General features: G+C 40.2%; 1 protein-coding gene across 12 annotated transcripts in view; it reads left to right on the forward strand.

Annotated features, from left to right (window-relative positions):
• DOCK10 (dedicator of cytokinesis 10) overlaps window positions 1-9,169 on the forward strand; it is a 275,833-nt gene that overhangs the window by 112,542 nt on the left and 154,122 nt on the right. The gene's annotated exons all lie outside the window — the stretch shown is intronic.

Raw genomic sequence — 9,169 nt, forward strand, 5'->3', positions numbered from 1 at the left:
CCATGTTGACCAGGATGGTCTCGATCTCTTGACCTCGTGATCCACCTGCCTCGGCCTCCCAAAGTGCTGGGATTACAGGCGTGAGCCACCGCGCCCGGCCCCTCAGCCATTTCTAACTGAAAGCTTCCAAGCAACTGAAACCAACCAATGGCAAAGACAGGACTCTATTAGCACAAAAGACGCAGCTCTTAAAAATCACCCTTAATCTTGATTTGTCTTTAATAAGAAGGTATTTGGAGGCAAAGAACGGTAGGGTGGAACATTGTCATGGAGAGTTTTGCAGTCTGAGATAAGTCCCCTTTAGGGCAAATGCACACTAGCGAATAGACCTCTGAGGATAGTAGAGGTAATGAATGAAAAGGAAATTTGCTTTGGAGATAAACATAAAGTTCTGGACGGTGAGCACTCACATGTTCCAGACATAAATACTGTTACTATGTGGTCTTAAACATTTTTAAATTGTGATCTAATATGTAACTATGCAAACAGAGATCTGAATGGGCAGTTAGTAAACTTGCCTGTCTCTTCCTGAAAGAAAGGTAGTCTCAGACATCACAAACCTCAGCCTCTTAAAGCAGGTGAAAAGGCAGCTGAAGGGTATCCCTGTAAAACACCCATTGTCCTTGCAAACCTCTATCAGGGAGCATGGGTCTCAGTGCCTACACATTCCTCAAACAGTCTCCAGCTTCCATTTTCTCTCTTACTTTGGGGGCAGACCTGGCTTCTAGCTTTTAAAGGATTGTTTGTTTGTTTTTTCACTTTCCTCCATGGATTCATGGAAAATAAGGTATATGGAAGTTAATAATATTATTTTCCAAGTATAAACAGTCGTGGAAGAAAGGAGACAGATATGTAAATAGGAAGAAAGAAACTCTTCCAGTCTGTTTTTCAAATTTTTAAACGGCTTCCATTTGAGTGCTGGCACATTTTGAGAGAGACTTATCTCATGCAGAAATCTCATTTCCGTGGTTGGACCAGGCCACTTGGAGTTGAACTGTAAGCATAAAGTTAAACCACATTTTTTTAAATTCCACATCCTTATTTTCATTTTTCAGACTGAAGATTAACCTGATGAACAGTCTCTCTTTTTTTTTTTCTTTTTTGAGACCAAGCCTCACTCTGTCACTCAAACTTGAGTGCAGTGACACAATCTTGGCTCACTGCAACCTCCACCTCCCGGGTTCAGGCAATTGTCCTGCCTCAGTCTCCCGAGTAGCTGGGAATACAGGCACCTGTCACCAGGCTGGGCTAATTTTTGTAACTTTAGTAGAGACAGGGTTTTGCCATGTTGGCCAGTCTGGTCTTGACTTATGACCTTAAGTGATCCACTCACCTCGGCCTCCCAGAACACTGGGATTACAGATGTGAGCCACTACGCCTGGCCTTGAGCAGCCTCTTTATGTCAAACAACACCAAAAATCATGAATCCAGGAGCATCTTTTCTCCTAGTTGTGTCCTTCAGAAATATGTCAAATGCTACCTCAAGGCCTCCTAGCTCAAAAAGAGAATGGAGGATGCAGGTAGATGGGCTGTAACGTTTGCACTGAATTTGAATTGTTTTGGCATTTTTTTTGCTCATTTAAATTGAGGAATGTCTCTGATTATTCCTTGATCTTCACCATCCTTAGCAGTATAACAGCAATACAATAATAACTCTTTATTTTTCCAGTATGAACATTCCAATAAATGCACTGAACTATTTTACTCTGTGCCTGCTTAAAACCCTTCTGTGGCTCCCCCACTGCCTTCAAAATAAAGTGCAGTCACCTCAGCATGGCCCAATGCCTGCTCCAAGATGTGGTCCTTGCCCGTTTCTCAAGGCCATAGCCGTCCCTCTCTCACCCCATCCTGGCCCATCATACACAGTCACCCTCATTCCCAACTAGGGTAAAAGACCAGCAATGTTCTAAACATACCAATATACCATTCTATAACACACCCCACTATTTCCTTCCTTTATTCATTCAGCAAATGCATAATGTATAATACTGAATATGGGGCATTATTCTATGCATGGAGACAGCAGTAAATAGAAATCACCTGGGGTTCTAAGGGACCTCACCTTTTGGTGGGTTTACTTATTAAAGGTTTACTTATTCCACAAAAAAATAAGTAAACCAATTAATTTACCAGATAATTTCAGATAAAGACCAGTTCTATGAGGAAAATAAAACCAGACAGAATCTGATGATAGACTCTCAGTAGGGTAAGAACTATGTTGGTCTAAGTGACCAAGGACAAACCTCTCTGAGGAGGTGACGTTTAAACTGAGTTCTGAGTTCTCGAGAAGGATCAGCCATGCTGGGGAAGGCGTGTTTCAGGCTGAAGACGTAGCCAGTGCAAAGGCCCTAGAGAGCTCCAAGATTGGAGCTTGGCATGGCTGGACAGGATAAGGCATTTGCACCTTATTCTAACTACAGGCAAGGGCAAGTCATTGGAGTGTTTCAAGAAGGAGAAGAAATAACTGAGTGTGGATTACTAAATATGAAAAGCTCATCTGGCGTCTGTGGGAAAAGCACAAAATGGAGCCAAGAGGAAGTAGGGAGTGTGGTTTGAAGAGTCTTTCCCAATTAATCTCTGCCCAAGAGTTTTCTGATGCCATCTAATCCTTACTATCCGCAAATGTCACATCCCCCAAATGCATACATTTAATTTACATTAAGCAACTCACAAAAGGATAGTGTCGAATATTATCTCTGCACAAAATTGCCCGGTTTTGAATAATATGTGGAGATTGTTCCTCATTTTTCCTGCCCTACAGAGCATGACTTGGCAAACTGTGGCCCAGGGGTGACCTGCTGCCTATTTTTTATGTTCTATGAGCTAAGAATGGTTTTTATGTTTTTCAAACATTTTAAGGAAAAAAGATAATATTTCAAAACACATTCAAATTATCTGAAATTCAAATTCTGATATCCATGAAGAAAGTTTTCTTGAACACGGACACCATTCCTTGACCTCTTGTCAGTGGCTGCTTTTATGATGCAAAGGCAGGGTTACAACAGAGTTGCAGTAGTGACTACAGAGAAATAACAACTGGAAAAGATTTATTCTTTGATGCTTTACAGAAAGGGTTGGCTGATCCCTGACCTACAGTACAACTGCATGAGCTTTTGGTTTTTATCCTCACTCTCTTCGTGGAATAAAGACGTGTCTTTAAATCTCTGATGTTACCTGCGTCATCCACAGCCTATGTCACATTTCCGAGTTGTAGCACACCAACAGGAAGTGTCCAGCAGTCGGCAAGCATATCATTTCCTTGGCTCTCCCTTGAGAGGTGGGTGAGACTCCTCTGGGGTCTGTGAGGTCAGTCTCCACTGAGCCAATGTGAAGTGGCCATAGAATGACCTCCCCAGTCCCAAGGCATTGCGGGATGGAAGGAGAGGGGCAGCTCCAAAAGTTCCCATTCTCGCTCTAAATGTCCTTCATCCAGTTTCTGCCCCTCAGATTGGAGAATCCAGCTCACTCATATGTTTCCACGTTACCAAGCACCCACACTTGGAGCACACATGATTCATTGCTCCGTTTGTTTAATCAATATTTATTCAGCACCCACGAGGTGCTGAATATAGAACAGCACTTCCTTGACTAGTGAGTCTGACAAGAAAAGCAAAAGCCCTGTGTTTAAGGAGCTCATGCCCTTTTATGGATGAAAAGCAAGTTGATTAAGAATGCTTATGGTTCAGAAATACCAAGAATCAGAGACTTCATCTGGTACCTGGTACACCAAAATATTACCTTTGACCAAGGCAGTGTTCTTACATTGTGACTGTATATATTAGAAGTTTTTCTCTGTTAACTCTGCTGTCCCAAGCCCCGAATACTTCTTGCGCCTGGACCATACACCCCTCCCCAAGAAGTGGCTTTGTAACTGGTCCTCCAGCCTTCTTCTTTGCTTGCTTTGATTCATTCACACATAGTACTCAATGGAAGCTGTTAGGAACACAAATTAGATTATGCCATGCCTCTGCTTAAAACTTCTCAGTAGCTTCCCATTGCCTCAAGAGTCAAATCCAGCTCCTCTCATAACCCCTGCCATCTGGTTCCCCATGATCTCTGAGCCCTCATCTGGCCTGCTTCCCTCAGTCACTGCACAGACATCGAGCATTCTTTGTTCCCCTAATTATCTAAGCTCATCCCTTCTATGGGGTCTTTACACCCTCTGTATAGCTGGTTTCTATTTTTCAATCACAACTCAGTTTAAATGTCACCTCTACAAAGAAGCATCCCTGACTTCCAACCCTACATTGCCCTCAAACCCAGTTTCTTTATAACATCACCCCACCTGCTTCTCTTGATAACACTTGTCACCTCTGGGAAATATCCTGCTTTGTTTTTTCACTCCTCTGTCACTTGTTTCTCACTGTTAGACGGTAGCCTCCAGCAGACAGAGGTGTCTTCTGTCTTGATCACCGAAAGATTTTCAGCAAGTAAAGCAGCACGTGGCACAAAGCAGGTGGAAAATAAATATTTATTTCATGAATTATCTTTCAGAAACATCTAGATTGCTATTTTAGAGCGTAATGTTGATCCTTTGAGTACCTTGAGGAACCAAAAGGCAATTTTAACAAAATTCTTGAGAATAAAGAAGATGAAGTCATTGGTTTTTGCTTGATGGCGGGGAAAATACTTCCCTCTTTGGCACAACTCAACATATCAGCTTAAAAAACAGCACTAAGAACACGATTCCCTTTTTAAACAGGCCATTCTTCTAATATAGTGCCTGGCTCATAGCTGATATCAGCAAAGTTTAGCTTTCTCTCCTTAGCTCTTTTTTTTAAGAGATGGAGTCTCTCTCTATTACCCAGGCTGGGGTACAATGGCAAGTCACTGTAGCCTCAAACTTGGCCTCTCAAAGTGCTGGGATTACAGGCGTGAGCCACTGAATGAGTAAGTGAATGTTCCGATTCACTTACTCATTCACTTCCTTTCTGTTGCTAGGCAAGGGAGAAATCAGTTCATATCTGTACTTCAAGTACTCAACACAATGTCTAGTTCATGGACATTCAATAGATATCAGAAATTGAATTAAAATAGTTTTCTTCCAGGTTAAGGGACTGACGCAGAAGTACTTTCCTTTATTTTGGCACACCAGGTAAAAGCTACTCCCCCTGGTATGTGGGTTCTGGGACTAAGCAGTATGAACTTCTGCACTACGTGTGTCTTAATGATTCAGTAAGAATAAGCGGTATTGATGTATTTATTAACTCATTCATTGCCAAAACATGTACTGCTTCAATAATTGCATTTGCTACTTTTGTTCATCTTTCTTTTTCAAGCTGGTAGTAATAGAAACTCTAGAACAAAACAAAAAATAAAGAACTTAGTCACCAAAGCGTGTGACTCAGTAAAGTAGGCAAAGAAAGTAAGAAAAGAAAGCAGGGGCTAAGAAGAATGGTTTCAAGGACACATTGAATCATATTATCAAATGATTCCGTTTAAGAAGAGGCTGATGCAAAATAGCAGAACAAAAGTTGAGAAAGTCAGAAATGAGTTTCTTCCTGAGCAAAAGATGTAGAAAGTGGGATCATTTTCTGGGAAGTAGAGGTGGGATCATTTCTGGGAAGTAGAAACCATAAATAAGAAAGTTCTGATGTCTGAAAGCTGGTAACACTGAACGCTGTGTAGGAAGACCACCTATCACCTATACTTCAATACTGCCCACACCAGTAAAAATCTGTTTCAATTTACCTTCATGGACCACCTTCGGTGATCTAAGCTGTATATATCCAGGACACCAATATGATTAAGAAGCAGGCCTTACATTTAAACACTTAGACTTTCAACACTGAACAGTGTGATTTTCAAAGTCAAAAGTCTGTGTCACATGACTACAATCACACCGCCCAGGAGTCTCATTAACTTCTCACATTTCATCTTCATGTTATTAGGTAAGAATTGTGTCCCCGGGCACTCCAAGGCATTCTTCATTTTTCACTGGCTTACTATTAAAACTCAGGGAATGGTGGATATCATAATATACCAAGGGCTTGTTTTTTTCATAGTATGTCTTTAGCTCGAAAAACCAAATGGTGTATGGGGACTTCCAGACTCAACCGCACGGGTCATTCTTAGAGAGGAAGCAGAAAGACCTGAATATGTTTTAAATTCCAACTCAGTAAGGTCATAAGTTTTCTTTTTTTTTTTTTCCTGAGACAAAGATGAACATTTTATAAGAATCTCAACCTCTTTTAAGTCTGTGGTTTTTGAGCCTGAAAAGCAGACTTTAAATGGTTCTTGGTGTTCATGTAAGAACAGTGTAATTGCAATTTGAAAGCTAAGTAATAGTCTTTGTCGAATTAGATTCTTTCTCTGTTATAATATTCCTCTCATTTACAACATAATGAAGTTAATATTCAGAAAGGCTGTTGTTCAAGGAAATAGGGCAACTGGAAGGGCAGAAACCTAACATAAGCACCTTGATTTTTGCTATTAGTTTCTGTCTAAACAGCATACATCTGGCCAGATGCTTCATAGAAAAAGAAGGCACATAAGTTGGGAGAAATATTACCTTCCTGAATCCCACAGCGAGTGATGCCATTACAAAATAAGTACTGTAGTGAGACCGTTCTAGTTGCTTATTTCATTTCAGTAAGAATGTGTGTGGAGACTCTGGTCTGTGTTTGATTGTGCTAAGAATGTATGTCCACAAGACTTGGACACAAATGTTCATAGAAGTGTTATTCATAATAGCCCCAAAATGAAAATAACCCAAATAATCCATCAACTGAAGAATGGATAAAAAGAATGTGGTACATCCACACAATGGAATATTATTATTATTCAGCCATAAAAAGGAATGTAATGTTGACACATGCTACAGCTTAGATCAAGCTTGAATACATTTTATTAAGTGAAAGAAGCCAGTCACAAAAGACCACATAGTCCACATACATGAAATGCTCAAAATAGGCAAATCCACAGAGACAGAAAGGAGATTAGTGGTTGCCATGAGTTGGGTAGATGGAAAAATGAGAAATGAATTCTAGTGGATATGGGTTTCCTTTTTTGCATGATGAAAATGTTCTATAATCAGATAGTGGTAATGGTTGCACAACTCTGTGAATACACCAAAAACCACTTGATTCTACAATTTTAAAGGATAAATTTTATGACATATCAATTGTATTTCAATTAGACAGCTTTTTTAAAAAACCATTCTATGTATTAGGGTAGAGGTGGTATACATGGTCATAGGAAGGGTACAAAAGAATCATGAAAACATATATCTGGATACAAGCACTTTATTCTTTAAAAGGAGTGAACAGAACATAGCAAGGAGTAATAAGGAACATGGCAAAACACATTTTACAGTTTCATATTTTACTCCCAAAGCAGATGTACTGTGGCTTGCTTATAAACAATAAAACACATAGGTAAAATGATTGGCTGAATTCATCAGCAGCATAACCTTTGGGCCTGAAATACTCTATAGGTAAGCTCCAGACTTCATGTGTGCTGCAGGGAGTAAGTAATAGCATTGAGGGATGAGAAAATGTGTGTTGGATGAATTAGAAAGCTTTTCAAAAGGAGCTAGCACCCATACAAAACCTGAGATTTTGAAAGAATGAGAAAAAGAAAAAAGATTTTTAAACAGGCAGAGGAGATGGGCAAAGGCCCTGTGCAGGAATGAGGCTGCCCTGAAGGAGAAACGTGGGCAGCCATGTGGGTTGGAGCCAGTGAGAGTTAGCAGTACTGGCTGCTCTTCAGTCCATTTCTCTTCCCTGGATTGTGTCTGCAAGCCTGGCAGCAGGCAGGCCTCTTCAGTGAGCCTTCTTGGATGGTAAACTCGTACCACAGACATTAAAGTCTTTGCCAGGGGGAGGTCCTGATGCAGTAGGTGTCTTTATATTGAGGGAGCACCTTGTTTCTATGAATGTTCACATCTTCCCCTAGGTAGAATGTTTGGTCCTCACCTCTTTAAAGGAGATGAAACACGTTTTGGAGCCTGGAAAATAAGTCACACAAAGAAAGTGAAATGACTGGCTCAGTCATTTGTCAATCCAAGAGTAAAACACCTTGAACTTCTTCTTATAGATTTCTATCCCTACTATGTAACTTAAACATTATGACACTGCGTCCTCATGCTTAACTTGGCTGGAATGACTGCTATCCAATAATAGGCAACTGCTCATTATTTGTATATTTTCCATACAGTTTAACCCCAGCAAAACAAGAAGGAACTTCCCTTTAAAGCACAAATCAGGTACTGAAGTAATATTCTCATGTATTTAAACAATAAGTAAGATAAAAATCACAATAATACTCTTCTGAAGCAACTAATGTAATCTAAGGACATTCTCTAATAGAATAAAAGGCAATATCAGTGTCTGAGAAAATCACTTTTAAACACATGCTGAGGGTTGGAATTGATCATGAAGTTTTAGTTAATAGTTCTTATTGTGAGGCTTATAACTGTCCAAGTTTTGATTGATTGATTAAACACTACCATATTTGGAGGTGGAAGCTACAATACTGTCAGAGGAAGCTTTTCTCAGCCCCAAGATAGGATAAGCATCCTTGTTTTAGACTTTTACACTGACCTCTGACCAATTGAGACATGGTCCTGATGAGCTTGGAATGAAGTGTTTTGTGGCCAGTGTAGGCAGCACATTGGCAGCTATAACAAAACCCCCAAGACCACCCACTGCAGGCTACAAGGAACCAGAAAGCGACAGGGGTCCAGGGAAGGATGTCCGAATCTCATGGACCTGAAACTATAAAGACAGGCCTGCATGCCTCATTTCATGACAATTTTTATTTCCAAATGCTCGACCTCTGGACAAGAGATAGGCTCCTTATAAAATTCTACCACCAAAGGAGAAACTCGGCTGAATTCCACTGCAGTCTCAGACCTGTTTTATGCTGTTGAGCTGTACTAATTGTGGACCAGAGTTTTATAAAAGAGAACAGGAAGTCTCTTGTGGCCAAGGCAATCTGTAGTGGTCTGAAAGCATCTGATTCTCAGAAAAGAAAAAAAATTCTTTGTAACCATATTAAAACCCTTACCAAATATGACTGTTTATAGTTTCCTTCTTATTTGATCAGTTCATTTTTGCTTCAGTGGAGACACATTAAAGGGCTCTAAAATGAGAAGAGAGCCACAGTTTTTAAAGCGGAAACTTGTGTAGTCCTTGAAATTTCTGGTTTTTTTTTTTTTTTTTTTTTT

This window comes from Sapajus apella, unplaced genomic scaffold (assembly GCF_009761245.1).
Source record: "Sapajus apella isolate SASKATOON/1434 unplaced genomic scaffold, GSC_monkey_1.0 scaffold10, whole genome shotgun sequence".
NCBI lineage: Eukaryota > Metazoa > Chordata > Mammalia > Primates > Cebidae > Sapajus > Sapajus apella.